Source organism: Oncorhynchus masou, chromosome 29 (assembly GCF_036934945.1).
Source record: "Oncorhynchus masou masou isolate Uvic2021 chromosome 29, UVic_Omas_1.1, whole genome shotgun sequence".
Taxonomy (NCBI): Eukaryota; Metazoa; Chordata; class Actinopteri; order Salmoniformes; family Salmonidae; genus Oncorhynchus; species Oncorhynchus masou.
The window spans coordinates 5,066,841-5,074,094 of record NC_088240.1 but is presented as its reverse complement, the minus strand read 5'-3'; the positions used below and the strand labels follow the sequence as shown (position 1 = coordinate 5,074,094).

Here is a 7,254-nt window from a genome sequence, read left to right as displayed (position 1 = left end):
ATATATATATACACATATATATATACACATATATACACATATATATATATATACACATATATATACACATATATATATAATAACGTCACACGCAGGGCTGCTTGGGAACCCTGACCGTTTTGGATGTTCCATTTTGCTGCATGACTTCAAACCCACTGAGGTTTTTTCTGCTCGGCTTCACTGCTTTGAGCATTTTGTAACTGGATTTTCCGACTTGTGTGTCTGTCACCGACACACACACACACACACACACACACACACACACACACACACACACACACACACACACACACACACACACACACACACACACACACACACACACGAGAAGACGTAATGGATAGCTTCCAGTGCAGAGGGAGAAAAACATCATCCGTTTTGCATTAGTGCTCCCTGGATAGGTGCCAGTCCTCCAGGAGAACAAATGAATGAGAGAAGAAGTTAAATAAACATTGAATAGATAAATCAACCTCTCCCTCTCTCCGTCACTGAGCCTCAGCCACCCTGTAAGCACAGAGGAGGACCTTTCCTCGGGCCGTATGGCCACAGACAGACAGAGCATCACTGTTGTTGTGTACGCCTGTGCGTCATTAGGCTATACCTTGGGAGCCAAGTTTCTCAGTTAGCTTATTACTAGCTTGTTATCGTTGCACAAATGAACTCGAGCATAACCTTTTTGGGATAGGGGGCAGCATTTTCACATTTGGATGAGTAGGGTGCCCAGAGTGAACTGCCTCCTACTCTGTCCCAGATGCTAATATAAGAATAGTATTATTAGTATTGGATAGAAAACACTCTGACGTTTCTAAAACTGTTTGAATGATGTCTGTGAATATAACAGAACTCAAATGGCAGACAACAACCTGAGAAAAAATCAAACCGGGAAGTGGGACATCTGAAGTTTGTAGTTTTTCAAAGCTTGGCCGAATACACATTGAGATATGGATGAGGATGCACTTCCTAGGGCTTCCACTGGATGTCAACCGTCTTTAAAAACTGGTTTGAGGATTCTACTTTAAAGGAGGGGCTCATGAGATCTCTTTGAGTCAGTGGTCTGGCAGAGAGCCTTGGTCTCATGACACGCTCCCGACAGAGTTACATCTCGTTCCAGTGCTTTTCTGAAGACAAAGGAATTAGGAACATTATTCATGTTTTATGTTAAAAACATCATAACGATTGATTCCATACATCGTTTGACATGTTTCTAAAGGACTGTAACGGAACCTTTCAAGTTCCTGCGCCTCATGAAGATGGATTACTGGGCTGAACACGCTAACAACAAGTGGCTATTTGGACATAAATTATGGAACTTTATGGAACAAATCAGTCATTTACTGTAGAACTGGGATTCCTGGGAGTGCCTTCTGATGAAGATCATCAAAGGTAAGTGAATATTTATGGTGTTGTTTTTAACTTTGTTGATTCCAAAATGGCGGATATTGCTCTGGCTGTTTTGGGCTCTGAGCGCCGTTCTCAGATTATGCTTTTTCTGTAAAGTTTAAAAAAAATCTGACACAGCGGTTGGTTCTTAAAACCTCTTGATGCTATGGGGGCGCTATTTCATTTTTGGATAAAAAGACGTGCCCGTTTTAAGCGCAATATTTTGTCACAAAAAGATGCTCGACTATGCATATAATTGATAGCTTTGGAAAGAAAACACTCTGACGTTTCCAGAACTGCAAAGATATTCTCTGTGGGTGCCCTAGAACGGGAGCTACAGGCAAAACCAAGATGAAACGGCATCCAGGAAACCAGCAGGATTTTTGAGGCTCCGTTTTCCATTGTCTCCTTATATGGCTGTGAATGCGAGAGGAATGAGCCTGCCCTTTCTGTCGTTTCCCCAAGGTGTCTGCAGCATTGTGACGTATTTGTAGGCATAGCATTGGAAGATTGACCATAAGAGACTACATTTTCCAGGTGTCCGCCCGGTGTCCTCCGTCGAAATTGGTGCGTCTTTTTCAGCTGCTGGTATTTTTCCATGCGATTCTGAGGGGAAAGCAGACTTCCACGAACTGCATATCAATGAAGAGATATGTGATAAAACACCTTGAGGATTGATTCCAAACAACGTTTGCCATGTTTCGGTCGATATTATGGAGTTAATTCGGAAAAAGTTTGACGTTTTGGTGACTGAATTTTCTGTTCGTTTCGGTAGCCAAATGTGATGTACAAAACAGAGCGATTTCTCCTACACAAAGATTCTTTCAGGAAAAACTGAACATTTGCTATGTAACTGAGTCTCCTCATTGAAAACATCCGAAGCTCTTCAAAGGTAAATTATTTTATTTATTTGGTTATCTGGTTTTTGTGAAAATGTTGCGTGCTAAATGCTACTCAAAATGCTAAGCTAGCTTAGCATACTCTTACACAAATTAGTGATTTGCTATGGTTCAAAAGCATATTTTGAAAATCTGAGATGACAGTGTTGTTAAGAAAAGGCTAAGCTTGAGAGCAGGTGCATTATTTTCATTTTATTTGCGATTTTCAGAAATCGTTAACGTTGCGTTATGCTAATGAGCCTGAGGCTTTATTCACGATCCCGGATCCGGGGTGAGGAGTATCAAGAGGTCACATGATTTCCTAGAAAGTATAATGAAACCAATGTTGTTTCTCAAAGTGCATACTAACAAGATCGACACAAAAACAGATGAAATCCCACTGTGGATGTAATAGGCTTTAAAATGGGGGAATGTTTATACTGCACAGCCTAACCTATGGACTGTGTCCCCATGAAATGGGATATCTCCTCAGTGACATTCACAGGACACAACTGGGTAGAGTTTACACAAATTCTAGCGTTTTAGCTGCAGGACTTTGTGAGAAATCAGTTCACTACACAGCCTATAGTGCATATTGAACATACAGATTGGGCTGTACAGTGTAAACTAGAGATTGCGCTCCCATGAAATGGGTATCAGCCTACTCAGTCACACTCACAGAACTATGTACAGTTTACACACATATTAGCATCTTAGCTCCTATTGTGCCCCTCCGCCCACTTCACTTCCCTTCATTAAATGGGGCTCTGATGTTTCATCTCTCCCGAATGAAAAGCCCTGTACGGTTTGGTATTTATAATGTTGTTGTTCCTGTCGAGGTCCTGACAGGGACTTGAATGATATGAGTGACCTTCTAAAGAGACATATGGATGATGTACTTTGTATGTACGAATCATCTGAGGCCACTTACAACTTAAAATGTGTGATATTTCCACTCCATCTCACCTGCTCATCCGGGAGGACTTTGTCCTGACTTCAGCACACTGCTTAAGGAAGTGAGTTTTTGTTTTTGTCGTAGACAACAAATGAATCCAGATACTGTTTGTTTTGTTGCATCTTGTTACGTCTCTTGAGGAATTCTTCTATTTCATTCTATGTCTTGCGACCTGTTTTGATTTTCTGTTAGGGCTTATCCTTTAACGGCGGTGCTTGGAGCCCACGACTTAAAGAAGTGGAAGAAGAGTTGTCAGAAGATTCAGGTGTCCCATTACCATCGGCATCCATTACATGAGAATGCAACGCAGATCAGTTATGACGTCATGCTACTGAAGGTTCTTCAAGACACCCCTGATGTCTCCTTTCTACACTATATAGTACTTATTTCCTATGAACTTTAATTGAATGCAGGGCCTTTTAAGAAACGCTTTCAATTGATACTGATTATCTTCACTGACATGAATATTTATACCGTTTTATTCAAGGTTTATTCTGAATTATACAAATAGAATATAATTATTTGATTTGATTTCCTCGTAGTTAAGGACCACAGCTCGTCTAACCGAGTATGTGAAGGTCATTGGACTCCCAAAGGAGGATGAACATTTCCCAGCATCCCCCAACTGCTCCGTAGATGGTTGGGGCAAGACTAACTCGAACAACAACCAGGGTTCGGACGTTTTAATGGAAGTGGCAGTGACGGTGGAGGATGACTCTGAATGCAAGAGGATGTGGCAGAAATACTTTGACAAAAAACAAATTATGTGACATTACCATGAAAATGAAGTGTTCTCATTTAAACCTGTATATTAATTTGTTTTAATGTTAGGCCAATATCTGATAGTACAAAATTAAATAAGAAAAAAATAATAATAATTATAAATATCCATAATATGAAATAATAACATGACTACACAGATACAGGATCATAAATATAACAAATTCGGTGAAATTAATGATTAGATTAATATGAAGAAACAACAAGAACAACCTAAGAAAAGGACAGTTTGATCCAGCATTAACATGGAGAACAAACATCATCCAAATCCTCTGCCCTTTCACACAATCTCCTCTATCACATAAAGTAGGATAACCAACTGAGACTCAACTCATTCACTCAATTAAACTCTGCTCCTCCACCGCACTTACTTAACTCAACCACCAGAGGGGAACACAACCACATTGCATTTCTACGCAGGAGTGTTCATGGTGGGTACGTGCACCAGTCACGCAGGATGGCTAATCTTGAATGTTTGAAGTGTACATGAGTGTTTGAAGTGTACCTTTGTCCTCAAAGGCTATGTCTTCTATCAGAGTGGTGGCTAGTGACAGAGCCACCATAACACTGATTATTAGGAACACGGGGGAGACGTTTATCCTTATTTCTATTGCTATTCCTATTCCTATTCAGGGATTCATTATATACTGGCCGTGGCAATGTTCCGGAACAATATGGTTATAATGGAGCTGATAGTGACAACAAACCACACATTCCATGTGACAACATTCTTATCAAAACATCATGATATGTAAATAATGTTACCTAAAAATAACAATCCAATTAAAAAAAGTGTTTTTTTTTCCAGCAAAATAAGTTATATTTGCATGTTCCGTAAAACTAAAATAAGAAACGTTTCCTGAAATAAAGTACAGCTTTTTTCCGAAGTACAATCCACATGGGATTTACCATCATTTGATTGTAGTACCAATTGGATTTAAGAATTGTTAAATCTAACTGCCTGTAGCTCAGACCTTCGAGGATATGCATATTGATATCATTTGAAAAGGAAACTTTTTTGAAGTTTGTGGAAATGTGAAATTAATGTAATAGAATATAACACATTAGATCTGGTAAAATATAATACAAACAAAAAAAGATTCAAATTATTATTTTTTTCATTATCTCAGAAAGGCCATAAAATTATACGAGTCTCGGCGCAATTTAGATTTGCGCCACCAGATGGCAGCGGTATGTGTGCAAATGTTCAAGTACGTATGTATAGAGAACATACAAAAATGATAATAAAAAATATTGTTTACAGACTACAAGGAACGTCATACATGTCATTCCCACCTGGACAAAAGGAACTATGTGAGAATGCTGTTCATTGACTACAGCTCAGCGTTCAACACCATGGTAGAATCTCAATTCAACGGCTCAGACACAAGAGGCATGTGGCAGGGTCTACAGTCAATCACGGACTACAGGAAGAAATCCAGCCCAGTCACGGACCAGGATGTCTTGCTCCCAGGCAGACTAAATAACTTCTTTGCCCGCTTTGAGGACAATACAGTGCCACTGACACGGCCTGCAACGGAAACATGCGGTCTCTCCTTCACTGCAGCCGAGGTGAGTAAAATATTTAAACGTGTTAACCCTCGCAAGGCTGCAGGCCCAGACGGCATCCCCAGCCGCGCCCTCAGAGCATGCGCAGACCAGCTGGCTGGTGTGTTTACGGACATATTCAATCAATCCCTATATCAGTCTTCTGTTCCCATATGCTTCAAGAGGGCCACCATTGTTCCTGTTCCCAAGAAAGCTAAGGTAACTGAGCTAAACGACTACCGCCCTGTAGAACTCACTTCCGTCATCATGAAGTGCTTTGAGAGACTAGTCAAGGACCATATCACCTCCACCCTACCTGACACCCTAGACCCACTCCAATTTGCTTACCGCCCAAATAGGTCCACAGACGATGCAATCTCAACCACACTGCACACTGCCCTAACCCATCTGGACAAGAGGAATACCTATGTGAGAATGCTGTTCATTGACTACAGCTCGGCATTCAACATCAAGTTTGCGGACGACACAACAGTGGTAGGCTTGATTACCAACGACGAGACAGCCTACAGGGAGGAGGTGAGGGCCCTCGGAGTGTGGTGTCAGGAAAATAACCTCACACTCAACGTCAACAAAACTAAGGAGATGATTGTGGACTTCAGGAAACAGCAGAGGGAACACCCCCCTATCCACATCGATGTAACAGTAGTGGAGAGAGTAGCAAGTTTTAAGTTCCTCGGCATACACATCACAGACAAACTGAATTGGTCCACTCACACAGACAGCATCGTGAAGAAGGCGCAGCAGCGCCTCTTCAACCTCAGGAGGCTGAAGAAATTCGGCTTGTCACCAAAAGCACTCACAAACTTCTACAGATGCACAATCGAGAGCATCCTGGCGGGCTGTATCACCGCCTGGTACGGCAACTGCTCCGCCCTCAACCGTAAGGCTCTCCAGAGGGTAGTGAGGTCTGCACAACGCATCACCGGGGCAAACTACCTGCCCTCCAGGACACCTACACCACCCGATGTTACAGGAAGGCCATAAAGATCATCAAGGACATCAACCACCCGAGCCACTGCCTGTTCACCCCGCTATCATCCAGAAGACGAGGTCAGTACAGGTGCATCAAAGCTGGGACCAAGAGACTGAAAAACAGCTTCTATCTCAAGGCCATCAGACTGTTAAACAGCCACCATTAACATTGAGTGACTGCTGCCAACACACTGACACTGACTCAACTCCAGCCACTTTAATAATGGGAATTGATGGGAAATGATGTAAATATATCACTAGCCACTTTAAACAATGCTACCTTATATAATGTTACTTACCCTACATTATTCATCTCATATGCATACGTATATACTGTACTCTATATCATTGACTGCATCCTAATACATGTATCACTAGCCACTTTAACTATGCCACTTGGTTTACATACTCATCTCATATGTATATACTGTACTCGATACCATCTACTGTATCTTGCCTATGCTGCTCTGTACCATCACTCATTCATATATCCTTATGTACATATTCTTTATCCCCTTACACTGTGTATAAGACAGTAGTTTAGGAATTGTTAGTTAGATTACTTGTTGCTTATTACTGCATTGTCGGAACTAGAAGCACAAGCATTTCGCTACACTCGCATTAACATCTGCTAACCATGTGTATGTGACAAATAACATTTGATTTGATTTGATTTGGTACCCTCAAAGCTCATCACTAAGCTGAGGACCCTGGGACTAA

At 41.3% G+C, this 7,254-nt stretch overlaps 1 long non-coding RNA gene across 1 annotated transcript; it reads left to right on the top strand.

Moving 5' to 3' along the window:
• Positions 1-3,225: 3,225 nt before the first annotated feature.
• On the top strand, positions 3,226-3,976 carry LOC135521098 (uncharacterized). The gene is made up of 3 exons (XR_010452488.1): positions 3,226-3,274; positions 3,406-3,550; positions 3,756-3,976. It is a non-coding gene; the product is annotated as an uncharacterized LOC135521098 (long non-coding RNA).
• The last annotated feature ends 3,278 nt before the right edge of the window (positions 3,977-7,254 follow it).